The sequence below is a fragment of the Macaca nemestrina genome, chromosome 4 (assembly GCF_043159975.1).
Source record: "Macaca nemestrina isolate mMacNem1 chromosome 4, mMacNem.hap1, whole genome shotgun sequence".
Classification (NCBI taxonomy): domain Eukaryota; kingdom Metazoa; phylum Chordata; class Mammalia; order Primates; family Cercopithecidae; genus Macaca; species Macaca nemestrina.
The window spans coordinates 90127089-90142587 of NC_092128.1; the positions used below are offsets into that span (position 1 = coordinate 90127089).

Consider the following 15499-nt stretch of genomic DNA (forward strand, 5'->3'; position numbering starts at 1 on the left):
TGGCCTATGGCAGTCTACTTTCAAGAAGGAGGCATCTCTGTAACAATGTTCTTGTCCATGTCTATATTCAAGTTCATATATCATATGGCTATAGACATGTATATTTATTCTTTATCTAATAAGAGTAAGAGGTGTTCCCCGAATACCTGCTCTCATCATTTGGATTATAATAGTGACACTTTCTTCACCTGATAGTTTTTGCACAAAAGTAAATATTTTATTTGAGAATAATTAATAATGTTCTTCAATTACAAAAGCTTAATGAAAAGAACTAAGTATATTTTTTGTCTGCTTTTAAAAGTATACCTGTATTTTTTCTCCTTTTCTGCCTGCCATCTTTTTAGTCTTCATAGTAAGTCTTCACTTGAAAAAATAAAGCATTGGCCAGGCACGGTGGCTCATTCCAGTAATCCCAGCACTTTGTGAGGCCAAGGCGGGCGGATCACTTGAGGAGTCTGAGACCAGCCTGGCCAACATGGTGAAACTCTGTCTCCATTAAAAATACAAGAAATTGGCTGGGCGCAGTGACTCACACCTGTAATACCTGCACTTTGGGAGGCCGAGGCGGGTGGATCACCTGAAGTCAGGAGTTCGAGACCAGCCTGGCCAACATGATGAAACCCCGTCTCTACTAAAAATACAAAAAATTAGCTGGGCGTAGTGGCACGCATCTGTAATCTCAGCTACTCAGGAGGCTGAGGCAGGAGAATCACTTTAACCTGGCAGGTGGAGGTTGCAATGAGCCAAAATTGCGCCACTGCACTCCAGCCTGGGCAACAAGAGCAAAACTCCATCTCAAAAAAAAAAAAAAAAAAAAAAAAGAAAAACAAAACACACACACACACACACACACACACACACACACACGCAAAAGAAATTAGCCAGGCCTGGTAGCAGTGCCTGTAATCCCAGCTACTCGGGAGGCTGAGACACAAGAATCACTTGAATTGGGAGGTGGAAGTTGCAGTGAACCGAGATTGAACCATTGCACTCCAGCCTGGGTGACAGAGCAAGACTCTGTCTCAATAAATAAATAAATAAATAAAATCAAAATAAATAAATAAATAAAGCATTTAGATTCTATGTGATGGGTCAACTTAGACTTTTATATTCCTTGTTTTCTAATTATTCTTTAAGATAGAATGGCTGTGACAGTTAGTTTGTTCTCCCCATACAATTGTACTACTGTTCTTAAGGCCCTTACATGGTGGAACAGGCAGTAAAGACCAGCAATATCTGTTGCTCCCATAACATTTCCGTGTAGCCAACTTTGCTGATTTCATGAAACAAATTTACATGGTTAGGCTATTTCTCATAAATGCTCAACATATACTTGTCCCGCAGCTGTCCTCTTAACATTGATAGTGTCTTACTCTAAATATTCTAAAATATTCCCAGTCTGTTTAATAACTACAAGGAGGTTGTTGAAACTTACACACAACTTCTAGGTTTACACCAGCAGCTGAATACATTTATTGCATGTCCAGCTTAAGCAAGCATTTATAAATTCAAAATATGAGTTTCCTAAGTTAGGCGGGAGAAGAAGATGCAATCAAGATGTATTTTTCCTGTGAAAAGTAGGAGATAGTTGAACGGTATTAGAAGTTGAACAGCTGGTCGCTGTTTATGAAAACAGCTAGGCTCTTATCCATAAGACAGGAAGGAGAGTCAAAAGCCAAAGTCTCCTTTTAAGATACAGCTGGAAGGTTTTCAGAGTTCAGGGAAAATTTTAAACCTAGGGTAGATATACCTTTTTTTCCCCTCTCGTAGTTATAGTAAAAAGAAGAGTAAACAAAAAAACTCAAGAGTAAAAATACCTTTATCAATTCAACAATTTATATTCTACCAAACACATGTATTACTTTTGGGAAAAAAAATTGCAAACTTTTACCGCAAGTAAGAACAGGTGAGTGATGCAGACACTATATAAAAATAAGAGGAAAATGCATTAAATGTAAAGTGGATAATAAAGTATAAAACAAGAAATATAGCTAAGGATTACTTTTAATTTCTCTTAAGGTCTCCTTAATGACTGAAAATAAATTAGCAACTTTAGCAAGAAGTACTTTTTTCAAAGTATAATGAACAGCTTTCTAGATCAACTATCTGTTATCTAGTAGATTCATTGAGTTTGATGGCCAAAGGGACTTAGAAAAGGAGCTCTGGATAGGAAAATTAGGAGGAAGTAGATTGAATGATTTATTTCTATATTATTTTATTGATAAGTTTAATCGTGATTCTTTCTGTGGAAAACATTTGTCCAGAGAAGGATTAACCTATGTAAAACAGTTGAAGTCAGATTTAGAGGCCATTTTGAGTAAGAAAAAAAAATAAGGAATTAAATACAACTTCATCCTACAAATAAACTTCACTCTACTAGGCAGTTGTATTCTGGAAGTATCAAATGACTCTATTTTAACAGGTGACATGAGACTTGCAAAAAAATACCTGGTCCCCCAACAGATTAATATGAATTTGTTCAGAGCTATCTCCATACATAATAACTGGAAGTGCTCCATTTGATGCTTCTGTTTTTCTTTAGGTTGCTACTAAGTTCTGATAAAACGATTATTATTTTGGGCAAGGGAATTTAAATTATGCATGGAAACATAAATATATGTAAGTTTTATAAAGCAAATACTATGAATTTAGTGTGTTTGAATTCAAAAGAAAAGATATCAAATGAAAACGCAGCATGAGTTAAACTATGGTTTTAAAAACTTGCACACACATCTAGGTTTTCAAATAAATCAGATTAAATTAACTGTTATTTTATTCTCTTTTTAAGCTGCTTTTGAAATATGTGGCAGGATTTGTCATTTGACTTAAAAAATGAGTGTAGTTGCTTATTTCCTTTTCAGCTTTTTTTCATTACTGTAAAAACAAAGTTTTAGCAGTCCATGTCTGCTCTCATTTCATCAAGAACCAGTAAAAATTAAATTTAAAAAACACTTTGAGAGCTTGCCCTAAAGTTAGCAGCAATAAAGCATATGCTGGTCTGCATATAGTTTTCGTTTTCATTCCCTTCAAACTCTTGTACTCTTCTCAAAGCTTTCACTGATATTTTCTTTCCATGGTTTGATTGTTATGGCACACCATCTACCTGAAGAGAATTATGATACTGGTTTGGAACAAAACTCTCCTTTTTTGGAAAGTGCAGATAAACAGTGTGGCCTTTGCATTCTCTACTATTGATGAAAACCTGCATCTCTCACTTTCTTTTCTTCCTACCATTATCAACAGTCCCTCTACAAAAAAGGATGTAGATTTTCCTTATCTTTCCAATCTAATGCTTCTAAATAATGTCAATCTTGGTTTGCCCATGATGTAAACCACTCTAATTTCCTTTATAGACTTCAAATATAAAGTTCATTTGATTTATTAGTAACTTATGTGCTACTCCTTTCACAAATACTGCACAGCCTTTGCCAGAGGCTGCTTCCTGGACATAAACCCCAAATGGTGCAAAAGCGAAAACTGACCCTAAAATCTCTTAAAACAGTGCATGGATGAAATATGCTAGATAATTTTTTTTTTTTTTTTTGGTCAAGTGTAAATGAAGCAAAGCCTCCCTTCACTTATATACATGTGTGCACGTGTGCGTGTGTGCATGTACACGTGCACACATACTACTTAAAAGTTTGTATATGTAACTTTTGTTGCAACCTAAGTCTCTGCAAACTGTTTTCTTATATCTTGTCAATAATGCCATGAACCAGCTAATTAAAATCTTAGACTTTCAGAGTCAGGAACTTGCTTTTGACTGAGTGGGTAGACATAGAGTTACAGAATGCCTGGAAAGGCCATATGAAAGAAAAATCATAGGGAGGTACAAAAGCATATAACCTCAAAATAGAAAATAGTTGTGAAAAGAAGATAATAGAAAAAAACAGTACTTTTCTGTATAGTATTAAGAAATTTTAAAAAGTAGCAAAATGCTTATCACGTGTATATGTAGAATAGCTGATAGAAAGTATAATCGTGAGGTCCTAAAGAGCCTTCCATAAAGCACAATACTTGTAAGCTATAGGTAATTGGTATTATCTAGAAAAGGCGCATAGCTCGTCTTCCAACTTATGATGACACCAAGCAAAAGTTACCTACTGATGGTTGAAAATTAATGTCTAATACTTATTATAAGCAAAAGTTTTTGGGAAAAAAATTCTAAGTCATATTACAGATCTCCTAAGAGGGTAGTTAATAAGACTAAAGATTTAAAATTTTCTCTTGAGTAAAAACTAAATAAAAAATCTCACATAAAATCCTTAGGTCTTATAAAAAATGAAACATTTATTACTTTTTATCTATATTATATATCATTCACCATAACAAGAATTTGTTGAGTTAAAATTAACATGCATTGAATCTTAGTTTCCTAACACCTTGGGCATTTGAGATGCAGAATAAATGTTTATTTATTAATTTATTATTATTTTTTAAAAATTTGAGCCAGTTTGGCAGAAGGCTGGATGTATTGCCAGGGTACATGTGCTCTGCTGAGAAGCCAAGTACATGTCATAGAGAGTAAGAGGAACAATGGCTTGTAAGGTGGTCACATGCGTGGCTTTAGCCTTTTAGTCAGTAGAGTAAATATGGCACCACCTTGTCTCGTATCAGAGAGGTCCATCCTTCCTTCTGTTTTAGCCTTGGATCCAACCTCACTGAGCCATCCTCAAGGTTAAATGGGCTTTCTGATGCCCTTATAATCCGTGTTCTGAGCTACTAACATTGTCAAAAGCCAGTGAAAAAGTAGCACTAACATTCACCAGAATTCAATTCTATTGCAAAGACATAATATAGGCTATTTCTATCATGTAACACACATTTTTGGTGAAAATATTTGCTAAAATGAATATTAAACAGCTTCCTTTCAAGATGATCAATATTATATTTCTTTAAACCTCACATATTCTGTGTAGGTGAGTTTTGAGCAATATTTTAAAGAGAAAATATCTAATATAGATACTGAATTACCTGCAGTGATATAGAACAGCAGTAACTGCCTTGAACAAAAGACAGTTAACAAAATATATGTTTCATCTTAATGCTACTTCATGATAGGTAGGGAATGAATTTGTCAACCTACATGAGTATAATACTAGCAAGTCAGTTTTAAATACCATTGATTTGTATAAAGACTTTGAATTAAAAATGTAAAATAAACACATATCAATCCACAAAATCAATGACTTATTAATATATTTAGAACAATATTAAAAGTTCTTATTTATAATTCTTTCCTATGTTATTAGAAATGCATGTTATTAATTTGTATGTGCTTTACTTAGCTCTTTAAATGTAAAATGTTTCTTCTAAATTTGTGGACAAATCAGCTTTTGCTTTACCTAAAAGAATCTGACACTGGAACAAATGAGTTCTTTCTTTTAAAGTAGTATAACATGATGTTTTAATATACATACACATTGTTCAGTAATTTCTGCAATTAGGAATTGTGGCCTTTTTTTTTTTCTTTCAGTACTTCAAAAATATTATTACACCCTCTAAGGGTGTAATTTTTTTAACCTTTGACCCAAATCTCCCCATTTCCTCAACCTCCAACCTCTGGTAGCCATCATTCTCCTCTCTCTTTCTGAGTTCAACGTCTCTAGATTCTACCCATCAGTGAGATTATGTAGTATTTGTCTTTCTGTGTCTGGCTTATTTCACTTAGTATAGTGTCTTCCAGGTTCATTCATGTTGTTGGAAATGTGAGGATCTTCTTTTTTTTTTTTTTTTTTTAAGGCTTATTAATGTTCCATTGTGTACACACACACACACACAGACACAGACACACACGATATATCCATCCATTTATCCATCAAGAGACAGTTTGTTTCCATTATCTTGATTATAGTGAATAATGCTGCCATGAACTTTTGATAATACTTTAAAATTTTTTAAAAAAAATTTTTCCGTAGGTTGTTGGGTTACAGGTTGTATTTGGTTACATGAGTACATTCTTTAGTGGTGCTTTGTGAGATTTTGGTGTACCCATCACTTGAGAAGTATACACTGCACCCTATTTGTAGTCTTTTATTCCTTGCCCCACTCCCAGCCTTCCCCCCAAGTCCCCAAAGTCCATTGTATCATTCTTAGGCCTTTGTGTCCTCATGGCTTAGTTCCCCCATATCATTGAGAACATACTGTGTTTGCTTTTCCACTCCTGAGTTACTTCACTTAGAATAATGGTCTCCAATCTCATTCAGGTCACTGCAAATGCCGTTAATTCATTCCTTTTTGTGGGTAATATTCCACTGTGTATATATATATATACCAATTTCTATATTCACTCCTTGATTGATGGGCATTTGGGTTGGTTCCATGATTTTGGAAAATGATAACATCTTTTACCAAAAAAAATGAGCAAAGGAACTGAATAGGTATTTTTCCAAGGAGAACACACAAATGGCCAATAGGTATATAAAAAGGTACTCAGCATCACCAATCATCAGAGAAATGCAAATCAAAACCACTATGAGATAGCACTTCACATCAATTAAGATAACTTTTATCCAAAAGCTATTATCTTTGGATAAAAGGCTATTATCTTTGGGTAAAAGAACATGTTTCATTTCCACATATTTGTCAATTTTCAAATATTTCTCCTGTTGTTGATTTACATTTTTATACTATCACAGTTGGAGAAAAACAATATACTTTCACTCTGCTTAAATTTGTTAAGACTTGTTTTGTGGCCTAATATAGAATCCATTGTAGATAATATTCTGTTTTATGCTTGAGGAGTATGTGTATTCTGCGGTTGTGGAATGGAATGTTCTGTATATATTTGTTGAGCTAGTTGAAGTCTAATGTCTCCTCATTGATTTTCTGTCTGGATAATCTATCCATTGATCAAAGTAGGGTATTGGCCGGGCGTGGTGGCTCACGCCTGTCATCTCAGCACTTTGGGAGGCTGAGGGTGGTGGATCATGAGGTCAGAAGATTGAGACCATCCTGGCTAACATAGTGAAACCCCGTCTCTACTAAAAAATACAAAAAATTAGCCGGGCGTTGTCGCGGGCGCCTGTAGTCCCAGCTACTTGGGAGGCTGAGGCAGGAGAATGGTGTGAACCCGGGAGGCGGAGCTTGCAGTGAGCCGAGATTGTGCCACTGCACTCCAGCCTGAGCAACAGAGCAAGATTCCGTCTCAAACACACACACACACACACACACACACACACACACACACACACACACACACACAAACAAAAAACCAAAGTAGGGTATTGAAGCCCCTTACTGTTATTGTATTGCTGTTTATCTCTCCATTTAGATCGATTAGTACTAGCTTTACATATTTGGGTGCTCTGCTATTAGGGGCATAAACAATATATAATTGTTACATATGTGATGAATTAACCCCTTTGTCATTATATAATTACCTTCTTTTTCTCTTTTTACAGTTTTGACTTACAGTCTTCTTTGTCTGATGTAAGTACCTCTGCTTTCTTTTGGTTTCCATATGCATGGAACATCATTTTTCATCCTTTGCTTTCAGTCTATGTATATCCCTAAAGCTGAAGTAAGTCTGATAGGCAGCGTATAGCTGGGTCTTGTATATTTTTTCTTTAATCCATTCAGCCACTCTATGTTTTGTTAACTGGATAATTTAATCCATTTACATTCAAGGTAATTATTTTTAGGTAAATACTATTGTCATTTTGTTAATTATTTTCTGGTTTTATAGATCCTTTGTTCCTTTCTCCTCTTAGTTTCTTCTTTTGTGATTTGATAATTTTATTTAATGATATGGTTTGATTTCTTTATCTTTGCTTTATCTACTGTAGCTTTTTGCTTTGTGACTACTATGAGGCTTACATAAAACATCTTATAATTTTGACAATCTGTCTTAAGCTAATATCTTAACTTCGATTGCATATAAAAACTCTACACACTTACTCTCTTCCCGAATTTTTACATTTCTAGTGACATAATCTACATAGTTTTATACTGTGTATTGATTAACAAATTATTGTAGCTATATTTGTTTCTAATAGTTTTGTCTTTTAACCTTTATGCTAGAGCTATAAGTGATACACACACCACCATTATAGTATTACATATTCTGAATTTGACTCTTTACTTACTTTTTCCAGTAAGTTTTATACTTTCATATTACTTTATTTTACTAATTAGAATCCATCTTTTCAGCTTCAAGTATTCCCGTCAGCATTTCTTATAAGGCACGTCTAGTAATAATGAACTCTCTCAGCTTTTGCTTGTCTGGAAAAGTCTTGATCTCTCCATTATTGAACAACTTTACCAGGCAAAGTATTTTTGATTGGCAGGTTTTTCTTTTCCTTTTCTTTTCTTTTTTCTTTTTTTTTTTTTTTTTTTAAGACAGAATCTCTCTCTGTCACCCAAACTGGAGTGCAATGGGACCATCTCAGCTCACTGCAACTTCCACCTCCCAGGTTCAAGTGATTCTCCTGCCTCAGCCTCCCCAGTAGCTGGGACTACAGGCGCATGCCACCACGCCCAGCTAATTTTTTGTATTTTTAGTAGAGGCGGGGTTTCACTGTGTTAGGATGGTCTCCATCTCCTGACCTCTTGATCTGCCCGCCTCAGCCTCCCAAAGTGCTGGGATTACAGGCGTGAGTCACCACGCTTGGCCTTTTTTTTTTTTTCTTTCAGTACTTCAAAAATATTATTACACCCTCTTCTGGCCTGCAAAGTTTCTGTAGAGAAATCTGGTAGCTAATATGGTGTTTCCATCGTATGTGACAAACCACTTTTCTCTTGCTGGATTTAAGATTCTCTTTGTCATTGATATTTGGCAGTTTGGTTATAAAATGTCTTGGTGAAGTCTTCTTTGGGCTGAACCTGATTGAAGAGTTTTGATCTTCATGTACCTAGATGGTTGTATCTTTCAGTAGATTTGGGGAGTTTTTAGCCATTATTTTGCTAAATAGACTTTTGTCTTTTTATCTTCTGAACTTCCTGTAGTGCAAAAGTTAGCTCTCTTTACCGTGTCCCATGAATCCCACAGGCTTTTTACATCCCTTTTCACTGTTCCTTTTCTCTCTTCTGACTAGATATTTTCAAATGTCTCTCTTGAGTTCACAGATTCTTTCTTTCATTTGATCAAGTCTGCTGTTGACACTCTCTATTGCCTTTTACATTTCATTCATTTGTGTTGTTCAGTTCCCGTGTTTCTGCTTGTCGTATTTTCCTCATATCTACATTGAATTTTTCATTTTGTTTCTGTATTATTTTTCTTGATGTTATTAAGGTGTATAACAGTGTTCTCTAATACCTTGATAAGCTACTTTAAAATAACTATTTTGAATTCTTTGTCAGGCACTTAAACTGACAAATTAGTTCTTGCTTTGCCTAAAAAACACCCCAGATGCCGGGCGCGGTGGCTCACGCCTGTAATCCCAGCACTTTGGGAGGCCGAGGCGGGCGGATCACAAGGTCAGGAGATCGAGACCACGGTGAAACCCCGTCTCTACTAAAAATACAAAAAATTAGCCGGGCGCGGTTGTGGGCGCCTGTAGTCCCAGCTACTCGGGAGGCTGAGGCAGGAGAATGGCGTGAACCCGGGAGGCGGAGCTTGCAGTGAGCCGAGATCGCGCCACTGCACTCCAGCCTGGGCGACAGAGCGAGACTCCGTCTCAAAAAAAAAAAAAAAAAAAAAAAAAACACCCCAGAGCACAACAAATAATATATTCGCTGTATTAGAGTAGGCATAAGTTTCCAACTACTGTTTATTTCATTATATTTGTGAGTTTGACTTCTAATATTTACATATTTGTCTTCCTTCCATTTATATCTTGTTGCTGACATTATTAGACCTGTGTTGCAGAAATTAATTATATATGAAATATATGAATTTGGTTTTTACTCTTATGTAAGAACAGTACTTCTGTTTAACTTCAGCTGAATAACTTTGAAAAGCACTCAGTAACCAACAGAGAGCAAGATTAATTTCAATATGACACTGCAGAGAGTTCCACCCTGTTGCAGGAAGTGTTGTTTTTGGAACAATGGTAGATGCCCTTTACTATTTTTGTCTCCTGACAGAAATTAATAGTAAAGGTCTTACAAAGTAATTTATCAACTACTTTTTAAATTCACACTCTTAAACCTATATGTCCTCAGCTGAGGGACTATGTTGTGTATGATTTTGCATCAAACTATTAGTGAAAGGCAGATTCTGACCAGAGTAAGCTCTTGGGAGTAACTGATCTGGGTGACTTTGACTTTGGTTAGACTCACTGAGGCCTGGTCTTGAAAGGAGCTAACCAGGACTCTGAGAGATCCCACAAGTTATGTAAACACAGATGTAGCAGGCAGAGGTGTGCGGCCCAGCAAAGAGCCCGGGCCAAAGTCAGAGCAGTTAGCACATTTTAAGTAAAGTGCCCATGCAGGCCTCAGAAAATAAGCAGTTTTGTGTGTGTGTGTGTGTGTGTGTGTGTGTGTGTGTGTGTGTTTATTTCAAAAAAGTATCAAGGTATGCTTAAAATTTTATTAAGTATCATAAAAAGGGGATAGATTATGTACTATTTATATTTCATAAATATATATAGTTATAGCTCTGTATAGATCTTTATTGTTTATCTTTAACATAAAGGTAAAATATCCATTTAAAAATGTATTTTCAGCTGCTGTTAAGCATAGATTATTATTAATATAAATGCTACCAAAGACATATATTGAAATAATATTATAAATGTACCACAGTAACGCAAATTGTTAATAACACAGGAAATTATAAGTGGGGAGGGTTGGATAATAATGTATGGAAACTGTATGTTTTACCCAGATTTTCTGGGAATGTAAAATTATTCAACCCCAAAGTATTTTAATTTTAAAAATATTTTTTAAAAACAAAGTAAATTTAAAGCCTTAATTCATGATGGGATAAAATAACTCCCCCCAATGTCTACTTTCAAAAAGAAGATTAGAAGTGCTTTGTATGTATTCATAATAGAAACAAACTGATATAGAATTGCTTCCCTTAAACACTTCCCTGAAGTGTACGTAAAACACTGTCTTAAAAATTTAATAATTTATTCTTTCAGCGGTTTTGTGTAGAAAAAGGCAAACAGAATTAATATGTGTGTATTGGTATGTATATATCTTTTCTCCATGTGGAGAGTTTCATAGCAGTATTTTCTAGTGATAGATAAATAATATCCCTTTTCTTAAAAAGCTTTGGAAATGATAAACATATCTAAATTTGACTTAAAAATTCTTTGACTTAGTAATGTAAGTTACAGAATCAGGCTTCATTTGATGTTGGTGTGGTATGGATAATGTGTATTTTCCAGTCTAGTGCTAGAGAGAGAGAGAGTAAACAAAAGTGTGATATCTAAGTGAAAATTATTAGAGTATTTTCTAGTAGTAAGCTTTATTTCCCATCATTTATCTTGTGCCACATCCTTCCTTAGAATATGACTTCTGATTCTGCTTTGTCTGAAAAACAATAGCAAGTTGAATAGAAAGACCTGATGTTTAAACAAAAAGAAGTTGAAGCCTTAACAAAGAGAAATATTCTTTCGAATTCTGTCATTAGATTTACAGGATCAGGATTTATGGAGGCGTGAAGTTCCTCGCTCTCCCTGACATAACTTGCATTATTTGATCTAACCACAGTACCCCAAAGCTGAAAAAAAATCAGTCAGGTAGAATTCACATGTATTTTTTCCTTCAATGAAATTCATTGTAGAGTAGCATATGTTTAAGGGAATGTGTGAGTTTTATTGCAGGTCAGAAAGGCTAGACTACTAATCCGTGATTCACAAAGAAAACAGAACACAGAAAGACCAGTGCAAGACTGCTGGGTTGGAGGTTGGAAGGTTCTAGTATGTAAACCATATTCCAGTCTGATACATGTGCAACAATAGGGTAATAAAAATGAAAACACTCCATGTGGCTAAAAGACAGTCTTCATTTTAGAAACCTTAGTGTTTTATTTAGAGGTTGTTGGTCAGATTCAAGCAAGGCCAGAATGATTCTAAGTAATGGTGCTTTGTGAAGTGCATAAACCATTTGTGAACTCGAGGGGAATATTAAAGAAATTTCACTTGCCAAGAAGTTAATCAGTCAACCATAGATCCTTATGCAATGCAATTTATTGAACACCTGCCATATTAGAAGAGCTATAACCAGCCAGGTGGTAAGCAGAAATGGCAACACTGCCCTCAAGGTGCTTATAATCAGAAAAAAGTAAAAGGATGGAAACTAAAATTTACAAAGGCCTCCAATTTTACAGTATTTTACATGCACTTACAAAGGGTGCTTGAAGCATAACTTACATGCAACACAGTCACCACCAACCAAAAAACAGATATATATATATATACACACACACATACATGATCAGTCATAGGCATTTGTGTGTGCACATGAGTGAGTGTGTGAACATGGAGAAGTGGGGCACTTGCCTTTAGTTGGACTAGCTTTAGAAAGGAGTTGAACTTGAGACAAATTTTTGAAGAATTGTTAGGAAACAAGGAAAACACTCTGTAATTAGAAGACAGAATTCTGAATGATGTGTTTGGAAAATAAGTACTCTGTCAAATTGTAGTAATCAAGTAATTAACTGTTAGCTTCTCAATTCAGAGTAGCAACTTGATTTTAAAATAATTGGGAATAGTTAGAAGGATTTGAGCAGGGAAGTGATGTAAATAAAAATTTGCTTGAAGAAGTCTCTCTGTCTTCTATTTGTAGGACAAATGAATTAAAAGAAGCAAGCCAGCCTCACGGCTTGAAGGTATGAGGAAGACTGATCTTTCTAACCACACTATAAATTTCTGGACATGTCCCAAGAAGCAGGTTCAGTTTTTCTTAAAATCAACTTTATTAAGGTATAATCTATATGTAATAAAGTGCTTGTGTTTTAGATATACAGTTTGATTGGTTTATGTTTTGTTTTTTTCAGCATTATTGAGGTATAATTGTCAAAATCATATGTATTTAATGTGTACAGTGCTATAATTGGTTTTATAGATATATACGTTATGAAATGATTACCATCAAGTTAATTAGAACATTCATCACATCACACAGTTACCGTTTTTTGAGAACACTTAAGATCTACTCTCTTAGCAAATTTCAAATATGTAATACAGCTTTAGTTATTCACAACCTCTCTACCTATTACCTCATTAAGAAAAATGGGACTACAACAAATGATTATTATAAAAATTATGAAATAATTGGAACAAATATGGCATATAGTAGATACTCAAATGACTAAGCTTAATCTGAATCTAAAATACAAATCCAATTATAATTACTACAGTAGTATATTAATACATGGCCTCAAAAATAAATGAGTCTAAAAATAAATATATTATTTAGTTTTACAGTAAGATTATCCAGAGAAAATTAACATTCAGCAAAAGCCATATATTTATATTATCATCCCACATTCAGGAAAAAAACCTTTTTATATAATCCAATGTATGCCTTATTGCCTTATTGGAATAAATCTATAGTTAATCAGAGGGATTTTTAAAAATTTGTTTTCTAAAGTAATTTTATTTCCGAGAAAATCCACAAGGCTGTGAACAGAATGATTCTGAACAAAGTGTTCAATGTTTCTCTTCAACCAGCTAAATAGACATTTTAATGCAATCTCAGTCTTCTAGTCTAATTTGTCTTTCCTTATCAAATGGAATCTCAAGGAAGTACCAGTCTCTTTTTATTGTTGAGTATACAAAACAACAACACAATTGAAACGGCAAGATTAAAAAGAAAAAAATACTGAGTGGTTCTAATGTAGAACATTGTTTTAACTAACTTTAATCTGATGGTTCTTTGGGTTTAAGGATTTGGGTTATTTTACACATATATTTATGTTTGTGATATATAAATAAACAAGGAAAGTTATTTGTATGGCCATTCCATTGTAGTACCAACTTCAAAGCCAGGCAGTTTTTTCTTTAAAATTTAGCTTCCCTTCTTACCTGTTCTAGAACTCCGGCAGCATTAACCTACCTTCAGGAGTTGCTATACTAATTGAGGTTAAGAAAGCAGCCTATGCAGAGCAAATACTTACCAAATAACTTACCCCTTTCTTTTCTTTCCTTTCTTGATTTGTAGTTACATCAGTTCAAGTGCAGGTGGACTCAAATCTGAAATAACTAACAGTGATAGAAATAGTCACTTGCATTTACTCAGCACTCCACAGTTGGCAGATGCTTCCGGGTTTATTATGCTATGTGGTGTGGACAGAGCAACTGTTTCTACTGCCATTACACAATATTATTCTGAATTTACAGTAGTTTGGTTAGATATTATATATTAAAAAATTAATAAATGTTATGGTTAGACTGAACCCCAGATGTCTCCATTCTAAGAGCAGGGCTCTCTACCATTCTGTACTGCTGTTGGCAGAGGTAGGGCCTTGGGGAGGGCAAGACAAGTAGGTAAATGAAAGCCAATTCATGCTAGGAGGTCAGTTTGAAGCCTTGGGATAAGCCAATGCTCATTTTTATGTGTCAAGGTAAATACTGAGTTTTCAATATACATTTTTAAAAATGCAGGTACTTGAGATAGAATTAGGAGTAGAACCACATGTAGGCAAACAGCAACTATCAAAGGTTTGAGAAAATACTGAATTTAATTTTGGTAGAAAATAGCAAAATAGCAGATTTGTAAGTCCTTTTAAGAGGTTAGAACACATTTCTGTTAATTAATGCAGAGCTTTCAAAACTTTGTGTTTAGGGCATACTATCTACATGTATTTGGTTTATTTGTTGAATTTGTAATATATTCACATTTTTCCAATTTTAAAAATACAAGACTAGATACAGCAAAAAGTTTATCTCCCAGATCTCTCATCCTAAACACATAGTTACCCTCCTGTATCAACCAGGGTTCAACAAAGAAGCAGTAGGAGGTAGTAGTATATGTTTTTCTATCTCTCTCTCTCTCTCTCTCTCTCTCTCTCTCTCTCTCTATCTCTCTATGAATCAATCATCTATCTATCGGCTTACATGATTGTGGGGTCTGGCTAAGCAAGTCCAGAATCTGCAGGGCAGCCAGTCAGAAAGAGTGAGATTATGGGCAGTCTCAAACCCACAGGTGGAGGCTGGAGCTATTAGCCTGTACAGCAAGGTAGTCAGGAAAGGAAGATTCCAAGCAGGAGGGAATGCCACAGTAACAGCTAGAGGCTGTTGTCCATAGGCAGAAGGTCTCTTTTTCTCAGGAAATCTCTCTCCTGCGTTTTTGCCTTCTAGTGGATTTAGTCAGGCCCATGCAGAATATCCAGGATAATCTCTCTTACTTAAGGTTAACTGATTAGGAGTTTTATTTAATTTGCAAAATACCTTACCTGCAACATGTAGATTAGTGCTTGATTGAACAACTGGAGACCTTACATAGCGTAGCCAAGTTGACAGATCAATAAAACCAATACAACTTCATAAAAATCTAATAATGTTATCAGTGTCTTACCTAGTTTTTTTTGGGTCAAAAAAGGTCTTTAACTGTCAGAGATTATAAAACATGCTAACATTATTTCTTCTAGCATTTATACAGTTTA

The 15499-nt window shown here is 34.9% G+C and overlaps 1 long non-coding RNA gene across 3 annotated transcripts in view; it reads left to right on the forward strand.

Annotated features, from left to right (window-relative positions):
• The window catches only part of LOC112425509 (uncharacterized), a 52356-nt gene extending 39515 nt beyond the window's left edge, over positions 1-12841 (forward strand). For all 3 annotated transcript variants that reach the window (XR_011622225.1, XR_011622223.1, XR_011622224.1), the window contains exons 2-3: positions 7404-7431; positions 12679-12841. This is a non-coding gene — a long non-coding RNA (uncharacterized lncRNA). The remainder of the gene's footprint in view (positions 1-7403; positions 7432-12678) is intronic.
• Positions 12842-15499: the final 2658 nt, after the last annotated feature.